We start from the raw sequence: 10694 nt of genomic DNA on the forward strand, positions 1-10694 counted from the left end.
TGTTTGTGAAAATATCTAATAGAAATGTCTAGTCATATATTGACAATCTTTGAATTAGGGAAATGGTCCAATGAGTTTGAGTGGTTAGTAAATAGTATTGTAAAGGCATTGTTATCCATGTAATTAGTTAATGTATGACCTTGTTGGTTTAATAGCTAGAAGGGGTTAAAGTCCCTAAACATGAAATTGATGTGTACTTGAACTAAGTGTGGTATAAGATTACTAATAAGGAATAAATTCTTTGTAAGGGTCTTGATGATCATAAATTGAATTGAATGATCAATTGAATTAAGGAATGGGCCTATTAAAGTGTTTGATTTATAAAATAACTTATGGTTCAAGTCATTTGCCTAATGAAATGGCTTGTGGTTCAAGTGTCTTGCCTAATGAAATAGCCAGTGGTTTAAGTCCCTTGCCTAATAAAAGGGCTTGTAGTTCAAGTCCCTTGCTTAATGAAATGGCTTATGGTTTAAGTCACTTACCTAGTGAAATGGCTTGTTGTTCAAGTCCCTTTCTTAATGAAATGGCTTGTGGTTTAAGTCCCTTGCCTAATAAGAAATATACAAATCTATAAGTTTAAAAGGTCTGAGTTCTCCACTTCATGAATCATGATTGAATGCATCAAGAATGCTTGTTAAGTCATGTTTCCTTTGGCATGTTATGAACATGCTATATATATACATATATATCTATACTATGCCTATGAATATGAATGTGGTTGAATATGGTGATATTACTGGATTTTGAATGATGACTCTATTTTATCCTTATCCTTGAGTTACATGCTAGCGTTCCAACTGTTAACAATCTCCGGACGCTATGTCCCCATGCGAATTAGTGGCCGAAGCTTCTTTTTCTCTTCCTGTGCAGTGACAGGTGTTCGGGCAGTTCATGTATTGACATTGAAGTGGTGAGCTTCCATTCTTTGAAAGGCATACATTTCATAGTCTCTTATCTTTGGTCGTAGACTTCTTTAGACTTGGTTTAGATATTATCGGGGGATTGTCCCGACATATATAGAGATTGGATTTGTGTAGATGAATTGTTGATAATTGTGGACTTGGGTGCATTAGTTATATGTTAATGTATATGAAATGTTTAGACATTTCCTAAGTTATGACATTAGTTTTGTTTCCACTATCTTGATTTATGGTTGGAGTTCATCCGACAGTTGTGGATTGGTGTGATGGTTAGGTTGGGTTGATGGGGTGATCTCTGGCTTATGTTGGGCTTGAGATACCCATATGACAAGGCCTGACTTTAGGTCATGTCAAGTTGGTATCGAATCAAGGATCATGTTCAGTTATGTGTACACAAAGCCGTGTCAAGTAAAGTCTTTTTTATGTTGTGTAGTGCACCATACTTATAAGAGAAGAGCTACGAGATAGTTAGAAATTTTTTCCTTTCTTGTGTTTCAATCTTGAGCCATAGAGTCTACAGTTTTGAATTCCTCTAATTTTTTCTTGATCATCTTCCAGATCATACATCAAAGAAGATCTGATGTCCAGAAAAACTCTTCTTTCAAATGAGGGAAAAATAGATAAAAATCGTCCAAATTCTGGGGTTCAGACCCAGTCAAGGGTCGCCGCATCTGATTGTCCTTGTAGAGTTCCACCTTCTTCCACTAACCCTACTTTTGAGAGTGACACTTCTCCTTATTTACCTCATGGTGATACTCCTAATGTTGGGTCCGATCGCTCAATTGCATTATTGACTCAGGTTGGTGCTAAGTGGTCCAAGAGGAATTTTAATGTAGGCCCTACCTCCGGTTCTATGGCTAATGCTCCCTACCTAAACTAATTGGGAGGCAGACGTTTTCAAATTAGTAATGTTTCTAGGGCACAAAATGCCCCACCTCAGGCCAGTAGGGCCCAAACTGCACCCACTTATCCTCCTTGTTGGTTTTATTTGCCCTTTTAATCAGGCCAAAGGTGATCAGGCCACTTATAAATTGGGAAACTGAGCCTCTGAACCTATGATATAAGACATCATAGTGCAAAGAAGAGTACGTGATTAGTACTTTGAATGTACTAGTATATGAGATGAGGACTGGCTGAAATGCACAGATAGCTGAGCATGAATGCATGGACGTGAAATATCTGAGAATGTAATACCAAGTATAAACATGATTCTGAAATAAGCTGTAAATTAAATGACTGAAATCTGTATAACTGAATAACTAAGATTCTATACACTTGGTCAAGCAAACCTGAACTCAATTATACTGAATAATGTACTGAGACTGTAGGAAGTATCATGTAACCGACATGCCCCAATCTGAGACTAATCGGGGTCCAACCTGTAACCCAGTTAGAAGGGTGTTAGTATCATTCCATGGGTACTAACATATGGCTAACGATGTGGATCCACAAAGATGATGTCCTAAAGGACTAGGGAGTTAGTCCTAACAAGCCGGTGACCCCTAAGAGAGTGTTAGTCCTAAACTGGCAGGTGATATCTCATAACCCTATTCTGGCTACATAGTTCTGAAACTTAGGGACATCTTTTAAAAACCCAATCCTAACTGACGGGTGAGCCCCTATCCCAAGGTTTGCTCGATGCTAAATCCTACTCCCAACTAAACTGACACCAGCACTGGACTAAACTGAAATAAATACAATTGAACATACAATTAGCATTGCTCATCATGATCTGTTTATAACAACTGGAGGAATGATAATACTCATATTTTAACTGAAATCATTTTTGAGACAGTGAAAATCATGTAAAACAACTAGGTATTGGGTTTTCATAACCCACCAGCACAGAATGATAGTAAAATATAATACTAAACATGGCATACTATAGTATGAAATCGATATTCAAAGACACAAAACATAGACATTTCTTCAAGTATGTAGTAATCATAAACTTGGACATGGGAGTGCCTTAAACATGAGGAAAATAACTTAGTTACATGGAAAAATCCATAACTTGAGGGTAAATCATGAAAGCAATTGAACATGAAATGGAAATTGCACACTTAAAGCATGATATGACTCATTCTACTAAAAAACACTTGTAAACATAAATTGAAATATAATTAACAAGAGATTCATGGCTTTTTTCTCATCAAGAACATGTATAAACTTGTAAATAAAGCCAAAAGAGGGTTTTGGGCTCCATGAGTGAATGGAAGCCATGGATAAACATCCCACATACCTAACTAGATTAATACTTTAAGATTCCTTGACACTTTCTTGAACCTGAAGCTTGAATTCCTTGACTTCTTGTGAAAAAGTTAGGGTTTGTTCTTGGGATGAAAGATGGTTTTTTTGAGAGGATTTATGAGTAAAAGGGCAAATAATTCTCCTTGGGGACCCCTATTTTGTGTTATGGTTGAATTGGTTGAAGGGAATTGACCTAAATACCCTTAAAAGTAAAGAAATAAAACTGGACAGAATAGGTAGGGGCATCGCAGGCCTTGGAGCGGTGGACTACCCCGGCCTACCCCCTCTTTAGTGCGGAGGACTAACCTGAGAGGCGCCCGCCTTACCCCGATAGTATAGAGAGGGTGGATCCTTCCTATCTCTGTGGTTTTTCTATTTTGGTTTCCCAAATACACCCCTACGCCCATCTGAAAATTCTGAAACTCACGCAAGACATACTTTGAACAATTTCGATCATGAATGAACTCAAAAATCGACTTCTCGAGGTCGAGAAGACCAAAATAAAAATCATCAAAGTCTAGGGGTCTTGAAATTGACTAAGTCCTCAACACTTGGTGAGTTTTCAAGTCTTAGACCCTTTGAAAATGCAACTCAGAGCTGAATTGAGCTAGGATCTTATGGGATATTATTATATCCCCCCCTTGGGAACATTTGTCCTTGAATGAGACTGGTTGAGCGGAGAATACTAGGGAAACTTAGATCATATATTGAACACAAACAACAAGAAACGTGATTACATAACTGAGTTTGAAACATGATACATGAACTGAACTGATTTCATGAATGCATGAAATGACATGAGAACGGACACATAGTTGAAACTGAGAATGTAAGAGAGTTAATATGAGGAAAATCATTACCTGAAGCTGAATCTGAGTTTGCGAAGAAAATATGAGGGTACTTGGTTCACATATTTTCTTTTGCTTCCCAAGTTTCCCAGTCAACAGACTTATTCTGCCAAAGAACTTTGACCAAGGGAACTTCTTTATTCCTTAGTCTATGGATCTGACGATGAAGGATCTCAATTGGGACTCCTTCATAGGAAAGGCTATCCTTCACATCCATATATTATAAAGGAACAACTATAGATAATTCACCAGTACATTTCTTTAACAAAGAAACATGAAATACCGGATGCACTGGGCCAAATCTGCAGGCAACTCTAGATCATAAGCTACCTTCCCAAAATGACTCAATCTTCTATATGGGCCAACATAACGGGGAATGAGATTCCCCTTCTTTAAAATCGCTTTACTCCCATCATCGACGAATTTTTAAATAGACTAAATCACCTATATCAAACTCAAGATCTCTTCATCTCACATCTGTATATGATTTTTGACGGCTTTGGGATGTCTTCAGCCTCTCCCTAATCAACGGAACATTCTCCATTGCCTCAAATACTAAATCTGGCCCTATCAAAGTAGCCTCACCTCAAACCAACCAATAAGAGATCTACATCTCCTTCCATAGAGAGACTCAAATGGAGCCATCTGAATACAAGAGTGATAACTGTTGTTATAGGAAAACTCAATCAAAGGTAAGTGGTCATCTCGTCTACCTTTAAAGTAAATAACATATTCCCTCAACATGCCCTCTAAGGTCTAAATGATCCTCTCTATCTGACCATCTATTTGAGGATGAAAAGCTGTACTAAGATGAACTTAGGTACCAAGTCCCTTCTAAAAAGCTTTCTAAAAGTGAGAGGTAAACTAAGTACCTCTATTTGATATTATGGACAGTGGAATCCCATGCAACTTAATGAACGGCCTAATATAAAGCCTAGAATAATCCTTTGTTGAGTAAGAAGTATGATCTAGAAAAAAATGAGTTGATTTAGTCATTCTATTTATAATGACCCGTATTGAATCATACTGACGATGCATGCGAGGCAACCCTGTCACAAAATCTATGTGTAACACTTCCCACTTCTAAGTGGGGATGTTAAACTCCTTCAATGTACCACTAGGTCTTTGATGCTCAACATTGACCTACTGATAATTCAGACATTTAGCCATAAAATCTGCAATATCCCTCTTCATACCACTCCACTAATAAATTTTTGCAAGTCACAATACATCTTAGTGGCTTCTAAATGGATAGAGTATCTCAAACCATGCATTTCTGCAAGTATTTGCTGCTTCAGATTATCAACACACAGAACACATAATATACCCTAATAATGAATCACAACATCTCCCCCTTAGGAGAAAGACTCCACCTTCTGATCTCTAACCACCTCCTTCAACTTAACCAAATTAAGATCTCTGTCTTTTTTTTATTTTACTTCGGCTACCAAAGAAGATTCCGAACCATTTTGAACCCATACACTACCTTCTGCTGAATCAACGAACTGAATAACTAAACTAGAAAGCTGATGAACCTCACTGACTAACCTATTCTTATCCTCCTCAACTTAAGTAACACTACCCGTAGACAACCTGCTAAGGGCATCTGCCACTATATTGGCCTTGCTCGGATGATACAACACACTCATATCATAATCTTTCAACAACTTAAACCACCTTCTCTGACGTAGATTCAGATCTTTTTGCGTGAACATGTACTGCAAACTCTTATGATTAGTGAACACATTCACATGAACCCCATAAAGGTAATGTCTCTAAATATTCAGAGAAAATACAATAATTGCCAACTTAAGGTCATTGGTAGGGTAATTCTTTTCATGAGGCTTAAGCTGTCTAGAGGCATAGGCTATAATCTTATCTCTTTAGATCAATACATAAAAAAGACCAACTCTAGAAGCATCACAGTAAACTAAAAATCCATCTGAACAATTTGCCAAAGTTAACAATGGAGCAAAAGTGAGTCGAGTCTTCAACTCCTAAAACTCTTCTCACAAGAATCTAATTGCTGAAACTTTACTTTCTTATAATTCAATAGAGATATGGTGGATGCAATTGAATAGGACCCTTCAACAAACCACCTATAATAACCAGCCAAGCCTAAGAAACTCTTGATATCTGATGGAGAGATGGGTCTAGGCCAGTTCCTCATTGCTTTGGTCTTTTATGGGTCAACTCTATTTCCATCTTTGAAAACAATATGGCCAAGTAAAGCTACTGATCTTAACCAAAATTCACACTAACAGAATTTGGCGAATAACTGATGAGATCCAAGGGTCTGCAACACAATTCTCAGATGGTCTGCATGATCATTCTCACTATGGGAGTAGACAAAGATATCATCAATAAAGACTATAATGAATATTTCCAAGTACTTCTTAAACACCTTATTCATTAAGTCCATGAAAGTTGTAGGGGCATTCGATAGTCCAAAAGACATAACTAAGAATTTGAAGTGACCATATCTAGTTCTGAAAGCTCTCTTCAAAATATCACATTCTTTGACTCTAAGCTGATGATAGCTAGATCTGAGGTCTATCTTACAGAAATAACTGGCACCCTAAAGTTGGTCAAAAAAGTCATCAATTTTGGGGAGTGGATACTTATTCTTGATTGTGATTTTGTTCAACTGATGGTAATCGATGTACAATTTGAGAGAACTGTCTTTCTTACGTACGAACAAGACTGGAGTGCCCTATGGGGAAACACTAGGCCTGATGAAACCCTTATCTAAGAGATCTTTTAACTTCTCTTTCAACTCACTAAGCTTAGCTAGACATCCTGTAGGGTGGAATAGATATCGGTTGGGTATCTAGAAGAAAATCTATTTCAAAGTAGATTTCTCTTTCAGGAGAAACTCTAGGAAGATCTTTAGGGAACACATCTTGGAATTCCCTTACAACTGAAACTGAATTGAGACTCAGAGTTTCAGAACTAGAGTCTTTGACTCAAACAAGATGGTAAGCACACCCTTTAGATGTCATTTTTCTTGCTCGGAGATATTAAACAAACTGACTCATAAATACTGAGGTACTACCCCTCAATTTAATGACTGGTTCATTCATAAAATAAAACTAAACAACTCTATTTCTACAATCAACTGAGGCATAACATAAGTGGATCCAATCTATGCCAAGAATGACATCAAAATCAGTCATCTCTAACTCCACAAGATCAACTGAGGTAAATTTCTATGATACTCTAATTGGATAGTTCCTTTATACTCGCCTGGCCATAATTGATTTACCCACTGGGGTAGACACTAAGAAAGGATCTACTAATATTTTTGAATTGACATTGAAATTGATAGCTATATAAGGAGTTACGAAAGAAATGAAGCTCTGGGGTCTAATAAAATATACACATAAAGGCGAAAGACATGTAACATGCCTCTAACCATATCAGGATAACTTTATTATCATGTCGAGCCTGGAGTGCATACATCCTATTCTGACGTTGCGAATTGGTTATGCTGGAAGTGGTACCCTGTTGAGTTGGGCGACCTACTGGAGCTGATAAAAGGTTAGAATGGCCCTGTTGGTGTGGATATTTTCCCATCTGAGCAACCACTAGACACTCTCAGATCCTGTCACCCGGATTGCAATATCCAAAATAGACATCAGTACCCGCCTTACACATACCCTAATAATTCCTACAATATCAAGCAAAGCAGATTAGTACGACTACTGTTCACCCTTTCCTGGGGCTTAGAGCCTGGCACTCTATCCCAACTGTCTTGGCTGAACTTAGGCACTGGAACACTAGCTGATGCTATAGCAGGAATGAAAATTTCTGACAAAATTAATAATGGTTACCACCCTCCTAACTTGGCTAAGAGAAGTTGAAACTATATGTTCTAGCCCTCTTATTCTCTCTCTTTATCTCTTAAAACTTCTCTTATTCAATCTGCTGAGCATGAACCATAAGCCTAGATATGTCCATCGCTTTAATCAACAAGGTAGTTCTACACTCCTTGACCACACTATCAGTTACACCAGACATGAACTTACTCATTCTAGACCTACTGTCAGCCACCACAGTAGGAGAATACCTCGCCAACTGAGTAAACTTAAGCGAGTACTCCTTCACGCATATTACCTTGCTTCAAATTAATGAAATCTTAAACCATATCTTTCCTCAATCCTAATAGAAAGAAAATGTCTAAGTAATCCATGTAAAACTCTTCCCACTCAACAGGCCCAGCCTCCATACCTCAGTCCTCCTTCCAATGCTTAAACTAGGTGTGAGCTATATCCTAAAACTGGTATGCAACCAACTCTACACTCTCACTTGAAGTGACATCTATAATATCTGCCACCTTTTGAACCATATAAAAAAAATCCTACGAATCCTCCTTAGGCTTGGATCTGAAAAACAAAGAGGATTCATCCGATTGAATCCTGAATCCTGACCACAACTGTATTTGCCACTAGATTGGATGGGAAAATAGCTCACTGGTTGTTCTGAGTAGCTACTGAATGGGCTAGGATCATTAACATAATATTTTATTCAGTGCTCGCTGGTACCTCCTATGAGCACTGAATAAAATATTAACATAACACCTGTGGTGAAGATAAATTGAGAAGGCAATGTAAATCTGAATATTAAAATATCAAATCAATCACAAGCCTGAAATATCTGGTAAAATACTAAAAACCCAACTGTCTAGTTGAAGCAACTAATAAGAGTAATAAATACTAACTATCTAACTGACTGTCTGATTATCTAAAAGCCTTTAATTGACCGAAGAGTTGATGGGATAGGCCCCCAACTAACTATGACTGACTGATTATAATAAAATACTGATTTAACTGAATAAGAGATAATATGTCCTCGGTGGATAAGGACTCACCACTATGGCTACTGAGTAATGCTGGGTTGTCTAAAGGTGATCGGTAAACTGAGCCTTAGAACCTATGACATAAGACATCAGAGCGCAAAGAAGAGTATGTAGTCAGTACTTTGGATGTACTAGTATATGAGATGAGGATTGGCTAAAATACATGAGATAGTTGATATGAACATAAAACAACTAAGAATGAAAGACCAAGTATAAACATGATTTTGAAATAAGCTTAAAACTGAATGACTGAAACCTGTATAACTGAATAACTGAGATTTTGTACACTTGTTCAAGCAAACTTGAGCTGAATTATACTGAATTTTGTATGGAGACTTTGGGAGGTATCATGTAACCGACATGTCCCAATCTGAGTTAATTGGGGGCCAACCTGTAACCCTAGTTGGAAGGGTATCAGTACTGTGCCATAGGTACTAACATATGGGTGACGATGTGGATCCACAAGGCTAATGTCCCAAAAGACTAAAAAGTCAGTCCTAATTGGTGGGTGACCCCTAAGAGAGTGTCAGTCCTAAACTGCTGGGTGATATATCATAACCTTACGCTGGTTACATAGTTTTGGAACTTAGGGACTGCTTTTAAGGACCCAGTCCAAACTGATGGGTGAGCCCCTATCCCTAGGTTCACTTGGTGTAAATCCTACTCCCAATTAAACTGACCCTGGTACTGGAATGAAGTGAATTAAACACAACTGAACATACAACTAGCATTGCTCATCATGATCATTTTATAACAACTATCAAATTGATAATACTCACAGTTTAATTGAAATCAATTTTGTGACACTGAAAATCATGTAAAAAACCTAAGTATCAGGTGTTCATAACCCACCGGAACAGAATAATTGTAAAATACAATATTAAACATGGCATACTATAGTATGAAATCACTTGTTCAAAGACCCGAAACATGGACGTTTGATTAGTCATGTAGTAATCATAAATTTGGACATAGGAATGCCTTACACATGAGGAAAACAACTTAGTTACATGGAGAAATTGATAACTTGAGGGTAAATGCTGAAAGTAATTGAACATGACGTAGAAATTGCAAACTTAAAGCATGATATGATTCATTCTACTCGAAAACACTTGTAACTATAACTTGAAATTGAATTAATAAGAGATTTATGGCTTTATTTTATAAAGAGCATGTATAATCTCGTAAATTAAACCAAAAGAGGGTTTTGTTCTCCATGCGTTAAATGAATCCATGGATGAACATCCCACATACCTTATTAGATGAATTCTCTAAGATTCCTTGAGACTTTCTTGAATCTGAAGCTCGAATTCCTTTATTTCTTGTGAAAGAGTTAGGGTTTGTTCTTGGGATGAAAGATGGTTTTCTTGAGAGGATTTATGAGTAAAACGATAAATACTGCTTCTTAGGGACCCCAATTTCATGTTATGGATGAATTGGTTGAAGGTAATTGACCTAAATACCCTTAAAAGTCAAAAAACAAAACTGTGCGGAATAGGTAGGGGTGATGCGGTCCTTGAGCGGCAGACTACCCCGGGCGGCGTCCGCCTTAGAGCGTGGGACTAACCCGGGAGTCTGTCGCCTTACCTCGACGGTCTAGAGGGAGCGTTGCCTTCCTATCCTAGTGGTGCTTCTATTTTGGTTTCCTAAACACACCCCTATGCTCGTCTAAAAATCCTGAATCTCACACCAGACACACTTTAAACAACCCTGATCATGAATCAACTCAAAAATTGATTTTTCAAGGTCAGGAATACCAAAATAAAATTATCAAAGTATAGGTGTCTTGAAAATGACTAAGTCCTCAACACTTAGTGA

Source organism: Capsicum annuum, chromosome 5 (genome assembly GCF_002878395.1).
Source record: "Capsicum annuum cultivar UCD-10X-F1 chromosome 5, UCD10Xv1.1, whole genome shotgun sequence".
NCBI lineage: Eukaryota > Viridiplantae > Streptophyta > Magnoliopsida > Solanales > Solanaceae > Capsicum > Capsicum annuum.